General features: G+C 40.6%; 1 long non-coding RNA gene across 1 annotated transcript in view; it reads left to right on the top strand.

Moving 5' to 3' along the window:
- LOC111763165 (uncharacterized) overlaps positions 1 to 9,751 on the top strand; it is a 112,869-nt gene extending 103,118 nt beyond the window's left edge. Inside the window, exon 5 of the long non-coding RNA XR_002796080.3 lies at positions 9,612 to 9,751. This is a non-coding gene — a long non-coding RNA (uncharacterized lncRNA). The remainder of the gene's footprint in view (positions 1 to 9,611) is intronic.
- The last annotated feature ends 7,269 nt before the right edge of the window (positions 9,752 to 17,020 follow it).

Below are 17,020 nucleotides of genomic sequence, written 5' to 3'. Positions count from 1 at the left end.
TTTTAGCTTTATAGTATGCTTCATTTTATTTTATTTTATTTTTTTTAAAGATTTATTTTTTTATTTATTTAATTCCCCTCCCCTCCCCTGGTTGTCTGTTTTCTGTGTCTTTTTGCTGCATCTTGTTTTCTTTTGTCCGCTTCTGTTGTTGTCAGCGGCACGGGAAGTGTGGGCGGCGCCATTCCTCGGCAGGCTGCTCCCTCCTTCGCGCTGGGCGGCTCTCCTTATGGGTGCACTCCTTGCGCGTGAGGCTCCCCTACGCGGGGGACACCCCTGTGTAGCACGGCACTCCTTGCGCGCATCAGCACTGCGCGTGGGCCAGCTCCACACGGGTCAAGGAGGCCCGGGGCTTGAACCGCGGACCTCCCATGTGGTAGACGGACGCCCTAACCACTGGGCCAAAGTCCGTTTCCCTATTTTATTTTTTTAAAATATATTTTTTTTACAGAAGTTGTGAACTTACAAAACAATCATGCACATGTATAGAATTTCCATACAACAACCCTTCACTAACACACCACACCATTGTGAAACATTGGTTACAGATTATGAGATAATGTCATCAAACTATTACCACTAACTATGGTCCATAGAGTACATTTGGCGTATTTTTTCCATATCCCCCTATTAACACAGTACATCTCTGGCATTGGTGCAAGAATATTACAGTATTGTTGTTAACTATAGTGCATACATTACATTAATTGTATTTTTCCCATGCTTCTCCACATTCCCACCACCATACAATAGTAACATATATCCACTCTAGTTCACAGAAGGACATTCTTGCATTTGTACTATTAACCACAATTCTCATCCACCTCTGTGTTCATGTTATTCAGTCCCGTGATTATTCTCTTTCTTTCCATTGACATTTACATCCCTAGACTAACCTTTTCAGCTACGATTCCATTTATAAACCAGCTGCTACTTACTACAATGTGTTACCATCAATACTATCAACTTCCACACATTTTTTTTCTTTTTTATTTTCTTTTAACTGTTACATTAAAAAAATAGGAGGTCCCCATATACCCGCCACCCTACCTACCCCTCCCCTCCCCTTCCCTCCCACATCAACAACCTCTTCCATCATCGCGACACATCCACTGCACCTAGCAAATACATTCTGGAGCACCGCTGCACCACATGGACAGTGGTCCACATTGTAGTCCACACTCTGCCCCAGTCCACCCAGTGGGCCACAGCAGGACACACAATGTCCAGCATCTGTCCCTGCAGCACCACCCAGGACAACTCCAAATCCTGAAAATGCTCCCAAACCATCTCTCTTCTTCCATCTCCCTACCATCAGCAGCCACCGTGGCCACCCTCTCCACATCACTACTACAATTTCTTCTCTTACTAATCACAATAGTTCCCCAGCAGAGCACCAGTAAGTCCACTCTAATCCATACTCTATTCCTCCATCCTGTGGACCCTGGGATGGTTATGTCCAGTCCCCCTCTACATCAAGAGGGAGCTTAGATTCCACATGGATGATGGGTGCAATTTTCCTGCTGGCTGCTGTAGGCACTCTTGGCTCCCTGCTGTGATGGTTGACCCTCTTCATCTCCTGTCAGCTGACCAGGGTAAGTCTAACAGGCCAAAGGGTAGGAGTCGCAAGTCTGCTGAGGCCCAGGGCCTGGCCATCAAATGGACAGGTCTCCTGAGTATACACCAACCCAAACGCCAACTACAGGTCTGGTAAAAGTAACAGAAGAGGCATGTATAGAAAGGTCATGTCTGAGTCCAACTCCATCACACTCAGGAGTAAAAACTCCAAAGTAGGGCCAACTGACATGGCCCTGAACTCTAGAGCCATCTGCCATGACCATAGAACCTGTGGGTCTCTGCAGCCCTCAGGAGAAACAGCACCTGGGTTTCCATCTACCTTGACTGTCTCTGGTACCCTGCTGAGGCATACATAAGCATCACCCTTCTGATGACCTCCTGACTCTTTTTTGGAGACTCATAGCCATACAAACTCATTTGTCATTTTCATTTTCCTCTTTTATCCAAAGTCACAAAGCAGTTTTTAACACCTGATATTACATATAGGCTGAGATATTCTGCTGGTCTGATTTGACCCCTTCATTCAAGGTTTTTTCTAGTTACATCGTCAGCTGGTGCTTGGTAGTAATCCCTTGGCACCAGGGAGGCTCATCCCCGGGAGTCATGTCGCACACTGGGGGGAAGGTAATGCATTTACATGCTGAGTCTGGCTTAGAGAATGGCCACATTTGAGCAACATGGACGCTTTCAGGAGGTAACTCTTAGGTACCCTGCAGCTCTAGGCCTAATTCATATTTCAGGTATACAGTCTCATAATCGGAGCCATCAGTATCAAGGGCTCATCGTTGGACCATCCATCTTTGTTGATCTTTGCCATTGCACTTGGGGGATTGTTGTTGTTCCATTGGAGAATGTGATAGAGTTCCCCTGGCCAGGAGCTCAGCACTCTCTGAGCTGTCTTTTCCAACTGAAACCACTATGAAAATATCCAAACCTTTCTATATACTCTATATACCTGCCCTGGAGAACTCCCCCCCAACCATGTGCCCCCCACCAATAACACCCCACACAAGTGCTCCTCCCCTGCCATAGTTGAACCTCTCTGTAGTCCAAAACTTCTTCAAAGGGGAAGCCCAATATATTGCCAAGTTCCATTAATAGTAAAATGGAATATAGTGATGGATTTAAAGGTTAGATATAGAATATATAGTAATTTAGAAAAATTAAATAAAGGAAAAATAAATTGAGGTATCAAAAAATGAAAAAATGAAAAGGCTTTGTTTTTGATGTTTTGCCTTTCATCACTGCTATAGGTGTTGCCCTGTATGTACAGTGGCAAGGCACTTCCTCAATGTCTACATCCCTTTTTTTCCTAATTATTAAGTTTGTCTTCACATAAGTTCTAGATCATAGTAATAAGAGGTTATAAAGGTTATTCTTTATCTTCTGTATAATCTGCCTAGATGTCAAAGATTCTGTGTTTTATGAGAACAGCTTTCTGAGATTTATCTTGACTTTATTGTGTCCTCCCTTTTTTAAGAAAACAAAAGTTTGTCACTTAGGAAAGACCTAAGTTTCTTTACAATCAGATTACCTCTTGTATTTACTTTCAAGATCTTTTATTGTCATTTTGTTTAAATAGGTAGCCAAATATTGTTTCTCAGTAACCCGTAATCTTACCATAATAAAGTTTTCCAATCTCCTGACAACTTTTGATTTTTCCTTTCTCAAAACTGAATCCTAAATTGTATCTTTTGCACCTAAAACTGTCTCTGAGTGTCTTCAGAGCACTTCTGGACAATCGCAAAGATTTGTTCTTTTAGCTTGTAAATGAGGGTTGCTAGAAATAAGTAAGTTTATTGATATGCTACTATTGGGGAGTTATCAAATCAGAAGAGATGTTTTCCCTTTCCTAGGTAAACTTTGTATGAGTAAAATTTTATAAATATTTCAGAAATTATTCACTGTATGAGATGTTACTAGAGAATTGTCTGTGTCCTCACTGTCCTGGTACTGCTTTGCCTAGTAATAGACAAAGAGTTATTTTTTAAAATGTTATGTTTGTCACAATTTTTTGTTAATCTGACTCTAACATCTTCTTGGCCCAGTAAGGGGATTCACATTACTTATCTCTGGAGTTTTATTAACATACAGTTTTATCTCTGGAGTTTTATTAACATACAGTTTTATTAACATAAGTCTTTCAGACTTAGAGAATCTCTTTACTTGATATTCTTGATATATCCTTGGCATATGCTTGGTATATCCATGGTATATTATGCAGGGATTATTACATGTTACATCTGGAGATTTTTTTCTATGTAAAAATAGTGTTCATCATTTTTAATAAATTAATTGTACTATCCATATTTCTTTGAAAATAGGGGTAATGATTGTAATTATTTTGTCTAAAATTTTTTGGATTGACTTTATCTTGCTTTGCATATCACAGAAACAACCGAATTTCCTTGTCAGTTGCATTATTCTTATCATTTAATACTGTCATCAGAACTTGTAACATCTGAACTGTCATCAGATCTTTCACATTTGAAAATTACCGATAGTAAGTTAACCATAGCCTTTTTTAATCTTTTGTCATCTACAGATAAATTTTTGTCTGTGATGCTTCCCTGAAAGCTCTTAAAATGGGCTACAGGCCAGAGTACTTCGTCTTCCTTCAACAAGGAACTGTCTCAGAACCCCATGGAAAAGAACTTTGTTGAAGTACTTGACTTTGTTGTCAACTACTTTGGGGTACAGGCATCTGATATCACTTAAACAGCTTTGAAACTATACCAGTGTCCTGAGTCAGATTTTCAGAATTCATATTGAGAAACAGATGAGTTCATGAGACTGCTAATCAAAATCAAATAGAACCAGAATTAATTACGTAGGACTGAATGAATTAATGAAGAATAATTGTTTTGGTTTTTGTTTTGTTTAGACTATAGTTGATGTTCTAAATTCTATTTTCTGGATATTTAAGACTGTCTTTTCTCTTTCCTCTTAAACTATCTACAACTCATAGCAAGTCAGTAGCCTCTGCTTTCATAAACTGAGATGAAACATTTGGAAATGGTACATTGTTCTCCATGCCTGACTTCTCCAAAATTAGGACTGAGTATTCTTATTTTCATGGCAATGTAATTATTTACATAGGTTCAATAAGAATCTGTCCTTCTTGTTACCAGGATGTAATTGAAAACACAACCAATACCTGGCCTGGAATGTCATTATTTGAGAATGATGCTTATTTAATTAGTTATGACCGGGCACTCTTAAGACTTTATGGAGCCAGTGCTTCAAAAAAATCATGGGAACACTCTAGCTACGTGACTTACAGGTTCCTGGCCTTACAGATGAATAAGAAAGATCACTTTCTGAGGCCCAGAAACCTTATTTTAGGAACCTTCAGAAGAGAGGAATTTATCAACCTTAAAAGTACCGTGGATGAACTCTCATGGTGAGTTCTTGACTTGGCAGGCTCTTTTTTAAAGTCCAGTCTGAAAATGCTTTTGAAAACCTCCAGGAAAGCAACCTTAAGACAGCCTGTATGGTAAATTACCATTTTTGCCACGCCTATGTAAATAACCATATGAAACCTAATGAGGCCAGCTTTATTTTGTAATCAAGAATAATCTTTCTTTGAGATTATCTTTAATCAGAAATGGGGACATTGAAGAGAGAAATTTTGCATTTTAATTGAAAACTATATGTAATATACCCTGATAGTTATGTAAACTCTTATCTGGCCTGGTGGAGATTTAATTGATTTTCTCACCAGCTGTAGACAAACGAAAAAACAGTTTTGGTACTTGTCTGTAAATCAGACTAGAACCTGTTACTTTTCCAAATTGTCAATCCTTATCAAAATTTCAGTTCTTCCAGTTTCTTTCAATAGCTGGCTTCAGTACTTCAAACTAGCATTTCTAATTTTTTCCCCTTCTGCCTGACTTGATGTATTAGTCATTATTTTTTAGGGAATCAGAAGTGATAGTAAATAGCAGTAAACATTATGAGATTTTATGAAATTGTCTCATGTGAATGTGAGATTGCACAAATCCAGATTCTGTAGGGCAGGTTGTAAGCCAGGACCTCCAATCAATGTCCTTAATGAATTCTTCAGGAGAAGTTGGCTGTCTGAAGTAGAGATGGGAATTCTGTCTTCTGACTGCTGAAATCATCACTTCTCCTTTTAAGGCCTTCAACTGTTTGGATAACATGTCTCTCATTGCTGAAGGCGATCTCCTCAGTTGATTGTAGATTTAATCAACCACAGATGCAATCAACTCCCAGATGATTTAAGTCCACAAAATGTCCTCACAATAACAGACCAGTGCTTGCTTGACCAAACAACTGGGCAACATTACCTGGCCAAGGTGACACATGAGCCTAACCATCACAGTCCACCCCTTGTCAATTTGTCAACCATATACATCACCTTAAACATACTTAATCTCTAAATAAAAACAATAACAGCCCTTTTTTTTTGCCTAACCATACTCAACTGTCCTACATACAACCAGAAATGCACTAAATCTCTCCAGAAAAGGGTACAAGTCCTTGGGTAATATTCACTCTTAAACTTGATATCCTGTAACTTAAATATTACAAAATGAAACTAATACAACTTATATCCTATGATAAGGGAATAAGATAGGGGAGAAAACAAAGATATTTTCTTTATGTACATATGCAAACATGCTCAAAACAAAACAAGGAAGAAATAGTCACAACCATTATAGTCCTCAATTCTGTAACTTGTCACATGATCGTAGTTTGTGTTATCACTACCTTCTTCCATTACCCATTCCATGTTCCCTTTATGCTCAGCAAGCACTTCAGCTGGCCTTGGTTCTTTGCCTGGTAGGGTAACCCAAATCTTCATTCCTGAAGATTCTGGGCCATTGGTAGTCCTATCTGGATTTGGTTGTTGCAATTTTCCATTGACTTTAATCATAGGAGATAGCAACACTAAGAGACATCATAGGGGATCTCCTGTGTTCTTGGCAGACTCTTCACTACCTCCATTGTGTAGGTGCAGTCCTATTTCCCCTTGATAGTCAGGATCAGTCACCCTAACCAATACAGTAATTCCCTATTTTGCCTGGTGATTCAGAGGCATGAGAAGCCCAAAGTGGCCAGAAGGCAATCTTAACTTCCTGTTCAATGGAATAGTTGTTTTGTCTCCTAACAGAAGTACTCCTCCTTTTGGAACTAAGACCTCTAGACCAGCAGAGCTTAAGGTTTTAGAGACAGAAAGCAAATTTTTTTTCTAGTGATGGGGAGTCGAGGAGAGGCCATCATGTGAATTGTTATGTGATGGAAAAGCTAAGGACCAAGGATCACTGGCAGCCCACTCCAAAACCCCACAATTTTTGGGGAGAAGGTTCTCCTTGATGATGCCTTGAGTTTTGACTTTTCCTAGCCTCAAAGCTGTAAGCCCTTAAATTCCCACAGTTTAAGTAAAAAAAAAAAATGTTTCTAGTGGATCACTAGCTTTATTAATGAGTGGTGCCACTCCCATTTCCCTCTTGGATTGTTGACCAATGAATCCTGGTTATGGGAGAAACAGCACCATAGAGTGGGTGCTGATTTAGCGCATACACAGCCTCCTGGAAAACAGTGTCCCAGTCCTGCAAGGTATTGTTACCTAGTTGGCACCATAATTGAGTCTACAAAAGACTAGCCCACCATTCTATCAATCCAGCTGCTTTAAGATGAAGGGGAACATTGTAAGCCCAGTGGACTCTAGGAGCAGGTGCCTATTCCTGTAGAAGAGGTTTCCTTGATCAGAAGCAATGCTTTGTGTACTACCATGACTGTGGATAAGGCATTCTGTAAACCCATGGATAGCAGTTTTGGCAGAAGCATTGCGTGCAGGGAATGCAAACCCATATCCAGAGTATGTGTCTATTCCAATTAGAACAAATCGCTGCCACTTCCATGTTATAAATGGTCCAATATAATCAACCTGCCACCAGGTCGCAGGCTGATCACTTCAGGGAATGGTGCCATTTTGGTGATTGAGTATGAGTCTCTGCTACTGGCAGATTGGGCACTCAGTAGTGGTTGTAGCCAGGTTGGCCTTGGTGAAGGGAAATCCATGTTGCTGAGTTCATTCATAATCTCTATCCCTACCACCATGGACACTTTGTTCATGAGCCAATTGGGCAATTACCAGAGTGGCTGGGGAAAGAGGCTGACTGGTATCCACAGAATGGGTCACCTTATACACTTGGTTATTAAACGTCCTCTGCTAAAATCACACTCTGGTGAGCATTTATGTGAGATACAAATATCTTCATGTTTTTTGACCACTTAGAAAAATTTATCCACATACCTCAGCCCAGACGTCTTTGTCACCAATTTTCCAATTATGTTCCTTCCAAATCCCTAACCATCCAGCCAAACCATTGCCAATGCCCCATGAATCAGTATATAAATATATCTCTGACCATTTCTCCTTCTAAGCAAAATGAACAGCCATCTGTACTGCTCAAAGTTCTGCCCACTGGAGGATTTCCCCTCACCAATGTCCTTCAGAGACATCTCAGAAAGAGGCTACAGTGCTGCAGCTTTCCACTTTCAGGTTGTTCCTACATATTGTGCAGAACCATCTGTAAACTAGGTCCAAGTTTTTCTTCCTCAGGAAACTGATTGTAAGGAACTCCCCAAGAGGCCATAGCTGTGGGCTGGGAAAAGAAGGTAATGTGGCAGGAGTCGGGGCCACGGACATTTGGGCCACTTCCTCATGTAACTTACTTATGCCTTCAGGATCCACATGAGCCCTATCATATATACCACTTTCACTTTACAAAAGACTGCTACTGTGCACACTCATTTTATGGTTTTGCAGGTCAACAACACCTAGCCCATGATAAAGGTAACACAGGTCTCATGGTAACTTCGTGGCCCATGGTTAAACGTTCAATATCCACTAAGTCCCAGTAGCAGGCCTAAAGCTGTTTCTCAAAAGGAGAATAGTTATCTACAGAAAATGGTAAGGTTTTGCTCCAAAATCCTAAGGGTCTTCTTTGGTATTCTCCTATAGGTTGCCTGCCAAAGGCTCCAGACAGATCTCTATCTGCCACTTACACTTCCAGCACTATTGGATCTACTGGATCCTATGGCCCAAGTGTCAGAGCAGCTTGCACAGCAGCCTGGACCTGTCTGTTTTCTGCATTGGCCAAATAGGAGGGTTGAACGGGTATATGGTGGGAGTCATCACCCCTGTATCCTTCAAGTCCTTGATGGTGGCACTGTTCTCTGCAATCCCTCCAGGAATTTGGTATTGCTTTTGATTTGCTGTTTTGCTAGGTAGGGGTAGTTCTAGTGGCTTCCACTTGGTGTTTCCTACCATAATAGGGCTCAGTCCACAAGTTAGAGAACCATTGTGGTGTTCCTACCCATTGCTGAGTATATCTATTTCAATTACGCATTCTGGAATGAGAGAAATAACCACAGAATGGGTCTGGGGACCCACTGGACACACTGTGAGATGGACCTGAACTAAAACTCCATTGATCACCTGACCTTCATAAGCCACTACTCTGACTGGTGGACCACAATGATGTTTTGGATCTCCTGGAATTAATATCACTTCTGAGCCAGTGTCTAATAATCCCCCAAATGTCTGATCATTTCCTTTTCCCCAGTGTGCATTTACCCTGGTAAAAGGCCAGAGGTCTCTTTGGGAAAGGCTGGGAGAGATGTTAACAGTATAAATTTTTTGGCAGTGTAACAGGGTCCTTCACCAAGGAGACCCAGCCTTCTTCTCATTCAAGGGTCTGTGGGGCTGTAAACTGTCTCTTGTCTGGAAACTGATTAAGGAGCAGTGACTCTCTGTTTCTGTAATTCAAGTTAGACTTTCTTCACTTAACCTAGAATTCATCTACTTATGCAGATCAAGTAGGAATTTAGAAGACTATCCATCTGTTTTACTTCTAGGTACCTCATAATCTATTAGCCAATGATATGGGATTCTGTGACTCAAACTATTTTGATTGTGCTATTGAGTCTGCTGTTGATTGTGGTAGCCATGCCCATCTTTTCTTTGGCAATTAAGTGCTGCTACTTGACTTCTTCCAACACAGGATCCCATCATCCCCATTGTGCTTAAAGATTCCAGTTCAGACACAAGTCCCCAAGGCAGTATCTGACCTACAGAGAAGGGCAGCCACAGAACTCTTCAAGGAAGATGGACTTAGTCTCACAAATTTATTCCACACAGTCCTGGTGAAAGGTATGTCCTCTGAACATTCCTGGGGTGCATGGGCAAGTCTTACTTGGCAAATCTGTTCTGACATTCCAGTCTCTCTAAGCCTTTGGATCCCCTCATCTACAGTATACCAGGGAAGTTCTGGTATTTTGACCTTAGGTAATGTCCAGTCATCTTTTGATCTATGTTTCAGCCAGCCACCCAAACTAACTCTTAGCCCTTTCTAACCTCTTGAGCTACAACTTTAAATCCAGAACCTCTGATATGAGCCCATATCAATAACAGCCTCATCCAACTTTATATATTCCTTCAACTATTAGTCCACACCCTTAATATCCGTTCCAACACATATTCCCCTGATTTTTCTCTATATAAATTGGAAACCTCATGCAGTTCTTTTGGAGTATAACATATTTCCTTATGGGTCACACTTTATACCTCACCTTTGAGGACTTTTTGGGACTTTAGTTTTAGTCTAGGAGAAAAGAAGAGTATTAGGGGTGGGTAATGAGAAAGATTAGAAGTGTCTTGCAAGACATTTACCTCAGGATGTTCCATTGCAGTTTCATCAGATGAAAGATGATGGATATTGTCAGGTGGAGATTGGATGGCAGACACCTTGGGACAGGCTGGAGGTCAAGTGGCTATTTTCTCAGGGCAGGCTGGGGGTTAGGAGACTGTTTCCTCAGGGTAGACCATTACAGATTAATCTGGAAAAGACTTAGCAGAATTTAGGGCTTCAATGTCTGCACTGCCATTATTATCAACCCGTATGTCCGCTTTCCAGTTTTCAGGGTCCTGTTCCTTTCCAATCAGTGCCACCGCTTTATGAGTAGATATCCTGCAAGGTAGAGAATTTAGTTTCCATTGTTACTCAGCAACTCACACAATGAGACTCTGGGTCTGGTTTTCAGAGATCTCAAGTCTATGGTTACACAAAACAAGATTTTCTTTTAGGGTACACATGAAACTTTTACATCCTTCATGCAGTATTGAGTTGCATCTGCTCATCCCTTTCTTTTATAACTGTATCCAGGAACAACCAGTCAACATCATTATACCTTTTAACTCCACAAAACTCTTTTATGATGTCAAAAACATCTCACCCAGAGTCTTGCCTCTAATAAGCATGTAAGTGGCTGTATCCAGTAGTGATGTTTTGCATATCTGTATTGTAAACTCATGCCATGGTCTATTTGTGGCATCCTGATTATTGGAAAGAAAGTCTTAGTGCCTTTGAATCTAATCAGAGTAGAGAGCAAATTGTAAAAACCTGAGAACCAGTTCAGAAATCCCATTTTGAAGGTTCTCTTTCTCCAGAGGCACTCCCCTTATCAAACTGCATTAGGATTCTCTGGGGAAACAGAACCAACAGGAGATAGCAGTAAACATTATGAGATTTTATAAAATTGTCTCACACAACATGTACAAGTCCAAATTCTGTAGGGCAGGCTGCAAGCCAGGAACTCCAGTGAAGGTCCCCCGTGAATTCCCCAGGAGAAGCTGGCTGTCTGAAGTAGAGATGGGAATTCTCTCTTCTGACTGTTGAAATAATCACTTCTGCTTTTAAGGCCTTTGACTGATTGGATGAAATGTTTCTCCTCAACATAGAGTAATCAACCATAGAGCCAATCAACTCCCTGATGGTTTAAGTCTACCAGATGTCCTCAAAGTAACAATTAGGCCAGAGTTTGCTTGACCAAACAGCTGGGCAACATTATCTGGCCACGTTGACACATGATCCTAACCATTACACTTGGTGTCCCTGAGAAATATACCTGACTACTCTGATTCCTATGGGGATTCTTGATTACCTTGCAGCTGGCCCTTTCCCCTAGGATCTAAAGAATCACTCGATGTTGCAGCCTGATGACGTGATATGTATCTCAAAGGATTCACCACCACAGTAACTTTGCATGGGCTGGAATTCTCCCTGGACAAGCTACTGCCTAGAGCGCTAAGGGAGACTGTAGAAATGGCAGGGTCAGGCATACCCTATGGATAACATACTAAAGATGTCTACATCTTAGCTTAAGAGCTTCAAGAAACTTGATGAAGAGTGCTGCAGAACTGAAAGACTTTTCTCCACTGACTTCTTGGAATTCACTGGACTGGTTAGCCTTTTCTTCACTACAAACTTTGGTATTAACTTTTTTTTTTTCCATTTTAGGCATCCTTCTTTTAAAATACCTGATCTCCAGGATCCTAAAGCAAGTGACATTTGCCATGAGCTCTTTTTTTTTCTTTTCTTAAAGGTTTATTTTTTATGTATTTCTCCCTTTCCCTGCCCCAGTTATCTGCTCTCTGTGTCCATTTGCTGTGTTTTCTTCTGTATCTGCTTGTATTCTTATCAGTGGCACCTGGAATCTGTGTTGTGTTTTGTTGCGTCATCTTGTGTCAGCTCTCCGTGTGTGCGGCGCCATTCCTGGGCAGGCTGCACTTTTTTCGCGCTGGGTGGCTCTCCTTACGGGGTGCACTCCTTGCGCGTAGGGCTGCACTATGCAGGGGACACCCCTGCATGGCACAGCACTCCTTCCTGCGCATCAGCACTGTGCATGGGCCAGCTCATCGCACCGGTCAGGAGGCTCTGGGTTTGAACCTTGGACCTCCCATGTGGTAGGCAGACACCCTATCCATTGGGCCATATTCGCTTCCCATGCCATCACCTCTTAACAGATGATTCAACTGTTTCTGTAGGAATCATGCCAATTCATTAAGAAATATTTCTTAGACCCTACTTTGCCCTACTCAGTGGATTCATGATCACCACTGAGTTGTTCAGGGATGAATGATACTAGTCTTGAACAAAAGGGAGAACTGACAATATTGAACTTGACCTGAGAGCTGTGTTCTCAGAAAGCAGGAGTCCAGAAATCCCCTCACCCTTTTGTATTTTGATAAATGGACAAAAGCTCTTAAATATTCCACTCTTTCTCAATGTCTCAGATAAAATCCATTTCCATCCTTCTTTATGTTTCCCATAAGACTTGCTGATAACTTCTTTGTTACCTGTCTCTATAAAACCCCTAGCTCCCTTTTCTTGGAGATGTTCCTCATAAATGAACGTTTTCCAGATTTCAATAGCCTTAATAAAATAATGACCTTAATTGTCCAAATGCATTTTGTCTTTCATTAAACTGAAGGGCACCACCTGTGGTCATTTGCCAAATGAAGAGGTTATAGGAAGACCAAACCAATGACCAGGGATTGTTGGTAATGGTATCTTCGCAAGTTGTTTCAGCCTGAGGAAGACATTTAAGTTGACAGTGGGTTGAACAATCCCTACACAGATTTCAAGGAGGAATTCTTAGCGCGATAAGAGGATATATGTGATCATGTGATAAAGAACAGGAGAACATGGTACCTTTGGGCTATAAAACCATTTCATAAAATTTTTAAAAAATGGTATCTAGACCTTGTACCTGAAAAGCAGACACTCAAACCACTGAGCTATACCTGCACCCCTATAAAATCATTTTAATGAGATTTCCCATGGAACTATTTCATCTTAAACACAAATTAAGTTAAATTTTGAAAATTTAGCCAAAATCTGTTAGAATTGCTTTCTTTTTATTTTTAAAGGCCTGCTCCCAAATTTCAGTCCAATCATTTCCACTTGAAAATAAGTGTTTTCAGTTCCATTTATTGCTTTAAGATTTTCATTATCATTAAATGAATTGCCCTTTTATGTTTTCACAGTATATTTTAATAGAAAAATCAACACCATTTGTAAAACGGACATTTTTATTCCATTTATTGCTGTTTTGCTGTAAGGTTTTCAGTAACGTTGAATTAATTTCCTTTTCTGAATTTAATAGGATACCTGCTTACCTTTCTTATGAGACAATTGTGTGAGCACTTTAGGCTGTGTTCTTTTTATGATGTCATTTTTAGAAAAAATGGATTTTGAGGCCCCTCTATATTTCTGATAGAGCTTTAACACTCTTGAATGACATCTTGCTTAAGGCCTATTCTTCATAGCCTGAGACCCCTACTCAGCCCTCCCCAATCCCCAGGCAGAATTATTACTGTCTCTTCTATGTCATCACAGTATAGTACTCAACACTCCCATAGTGTAGACCTTATCACTTTGTATTCTTCTTAGTGGCAGCCTTGCTCTGCCTCATAACTAGCTAATGTGACCTTGGACAAGTTGCTACTTAATCTCTTTTTCTAAATAAAAGTGCCTACCTCATCGGGTGAGAATAAGGATGAAATGGGTTGATGCATGCAAAGCTCTTGAAAGAGTGTCTGGCATACGGTAAACAGTGAAAAATGTTAGCTATTACCCGCTTTTGTCTCCTTTGTTATATTCTGAGCTCTATGAGGCCTGAGAACATTTCTTACTCATTCTATCTAAGCTCTAGACCCACATATCCAATTGACTACTTCACATTTTACTTGACTCAACAAAGCATTTCAAATTCATTATGTCCATACTGAACTATTTAGAAATGAAATGCTATGTCATTTGGGATTGGTAATCCAAGGAGGAAGGGCTGGGTTTGGGTAGAGATGAAACAAGAATAATCATGTCTTGACAACTGTTAAAGCTGTGATGGGTATATTGAGTTTACTTGACTATTTTCTCAAATGTTGCATTTGTTTTAAGATACATAATAAAAACTTTAAATCTCAGTATGTCTAAGACTGAAGTTTTAATATTCCATATCTTTCTCTTCTTGTTTCAGTAATTGACCTTTTTTTATTCTATAGGCAAAGAACAGAATGGCAATGGAAAATTTTTGAGGAGAGATAACCAATGATTTTTAAGTTCTTCCTACCTCTCTATTCATTGAAATTATGATTAATGTGTTTTGGGAAGATTGTTATTATGATGGTCACATACAGGATGGGTTGGAGTGGTGAGAAATAAAAAGAGCTACCCAGTGTGTCAAATAATTTACCAGTGTGTCAAGCCTTAATAAAGGCACATTTTAGCTACACAAACTACTCTCCCAAGAAAGCCCTTTGCTGTGTGGTTCCTATAAAGCTTCTGTAGTCTAGCCACATTCCAGCCAGGGGAATATCACCTTCACCTCCCTCTTACTGAACAGTATAACCCAATTATATATTTATTAGTTCATTGAACAAGCATTTGTTGAAAGATATATTGTGTCCTAACTCTGTGCTGTGGAGGCACAGGGGAAAGTGAAGGCCCTGTACCCTAACCTGGTCTGTAGATAAAAGTGCCTAGATGTCATGTCTTTGCTTAAACAGGGCCAAGTTCCAGGTTATCTCTAAGAGATCAGAGTGAGATTCTGACATGCTTCAAGGCTTATTCTGGCCTGGGGTTTGCCCAGGAAAAGTCCAAGGTCCTGGGCAATCACCAGTCCATGGTAATTTTCTAGAACATCACTATGCACTATCAAAAGTGGCCCAGTTTGAATAATAAAGTACATGATCACCCTTTCATTGGCCAAAATCCATCTAAGAGGACATAAAATTGCCCTTTTGAAAACTTCTCAGAAGACAAAGAATACCTCAGAGTATTTCCACTTCTATGAAAGTAGATCAGAGTCAGGGGGTGGGCGGAGGGGAGCGTAAGGGAGGGGGGTGATGTGGAGAGATGAAAAAGCAGTGGTTAACAAAGGTGTAAGGAGAGAAAGATTTGGTGCTGAACATCTGCAGGCATGGAAACAATGTGATCTCCATGAAGCAAGAAGGAGGGAAATTTACCTCACTTAAAGCACTTTTGATACTGCCAAGCCTCATATACACAGGGGCATGCACCAGTGTGACTAATCCAGTTTTGAGAAGATCAAAAATATTGAAATAATTTCATCCTGGTTGGAAAACAGCAATAGCAGCAAGAATCCTGGAAATTCCATCTCAGCTGCCCACTCTAGACCCTGGATCTTTCCACAATCCAGCACTGGAAGGTGGAACGTCTGGCCCGGCCGGCACTGGAGCCTTCTACTCTGCTCTGCTCTAGTCCGTCCTGAGTGACCAGTGCCCATGCCATGCCAGTGATGACTATTTTGAGTATCACTTCTGGATATATCCACAGTCATCTGTGGAAGGGGATGGGGATGACCTAGAATATGAAAGAAGAATCAGATGCAAAAACCTGGAAGACTGAATCAAAAGTAGTGAAAGCAAATGAGCAAATTGCACATCAGATTCCCAGTGTGCTGCCCATATTCAAGCCGAGCGCAGTGAGCAGCCTGTCACACTTAGGACCCAACATCTCCAGCCTTTATCCTCCCCGAGGCCTGGGTCCTTCTCCTCTCATTACCCAGTGGCACCAGCCCTAGCTCTTTCTCTGATTTTGCCCAGGGTTTGAGGGAATTTTATAGCCTCTGCTGTCACATTTATCACTGCAATTTCTATTTCAGTCTTTTGCCAGTAGTTGTCAGTGAAGTGTCCCCTGGCACCAGATTTAGAGTAGGCATTGTCAAAATTACCTTGAGATTTTCTGCCAAACATGCATTAGCATACCTAAGGGTGATTTAGTAACAAAATATCATACAGTTGATATTTACAAATAGAGACATGTGAGGAGCGTTGATCTTCCTGAGACGATAATAAAATGTTCATTCCACTTTAGAGCTCACTTGCAAAATGGAAATAATCTACATCTATACAACTGTCATGCTCAGTGCTTCCCCTCTGCTTTGAGGCAGGTTAGAAGAAAAGATTAGGGATTAGTGTTATTAGCCTGTTTTAGGGCTCTGGACAAGTCATTTTCCCTTTCAATATGTCAGTGTACTCCGCTGTCAAATGGTATAATATAGTGCCAGCCTCTTGAAGGAATTGTTGTTGGGGGGGGTCACAAATGAGAGAAGCGATATGAAAATACCATGGGAAATCACATTCTCTACAAAAATGAGGGCTTGCTGCTAAATTGATAAGATTATGAGAACAAAAGCATTCACTTGTAGTAGATAAATCCTGTACATCCAGACCGGGAATTCCAGGAACTATGAGGACAAAGGTGAAAGTAAGCAAAGGCAGAATGAGCTACATTACTGCATTGAGAACATGGGCTTGAAAACTGTGTTTTAGGCATTAAGAACTTGGAATTGAAAATAAGCATTCTCAAGACCTCAGATACAGAAATTTAAAAATCACTGCTTTTGCCTTATAGAGGAAGAGAACTGACCCAAGGAATTCCTCTTTGACTCATATTATTTAAGGATTATTTGGCAATGAAATTAAAAAATAATGGGAAAGTTCCTAGTTATACCCTATTTCTTTCTATAGAAATTCACTTAATGATACCATGAGCTTTGTCTACCTCCTTACTTCCTCTTTTTCTTCCCTTCCCTTCCTTCTCTTTCA

The sequence above is a fragment of the Dasypus novemcinctus genome, chromosome 22, assembly GCF_030445035.2.
Source record: "Dasypus novemcinctus isolate mDasNov1 chromosome 22, mDasNov1.1.hap2, whole genome shotgun sequence".
Classification (NCBI taxonomy): Eukaryota; Metazoa; Chordata; class Mammalia; order Cingulata; family Dasypodidae; genus Dasypus; species Dasypus novemcinctus.
The sequence above is the reverse complement of the archived record's forward strand: the minus strand, read 5'-3'. Positions and strand labels throughout refer to the sequence as shown.